Source organism: Colobus angolensis, unplaced genomic scaffold (genome assembly GCF_000951035.1).
Source record: "Colobus angolensis palliatus isolate OR3802 unplaced genomic scaffold, Cang.pa_1.0 Scaffold460, whole genome shotgun sequence".
Classification (NCBI taxonomy): Eukaryota; Metazoa; Chordata; class Mammalia; order Primates; family Cercopithecidae; genus Colobus; species Colobus angolensis.
The window spans coordinates 146,888-147,235 of NW_012118044.1; positions in this window are offsets into that span (position 1 = coordinate 146,888).

Genomic DNA, 348 nt, shown 5'->3' on the forward strand with positions numbered 1-348 from the left:
GCTTTGTGCAATCCCCATCCCAGCCATCAACTCAGAGGACACCAACCAGGTGAAGATTGGCAAATTGATTTCACACATATGCCAAGACATAAAATATTCAAATACCTCTTAAACCTTGTGGACACCTTTTCAGGGTGGATAGAGGCCTATCCTACCACAGGAGAAACTGCTAACATTGTTGCCTCTATACTCACTGAACATATTATTTTTAGGTTTGGCCTCCCGGTCACTCTTCAATCAGACAACAGTCCAGCATTCATCTCCAAGGTAGTCCAACAGGTGACAGCCCGCATACACATCACCTGGAAACTCCACATCCCTTATAGGCCTCAGTCTTCTGGTAAGGTG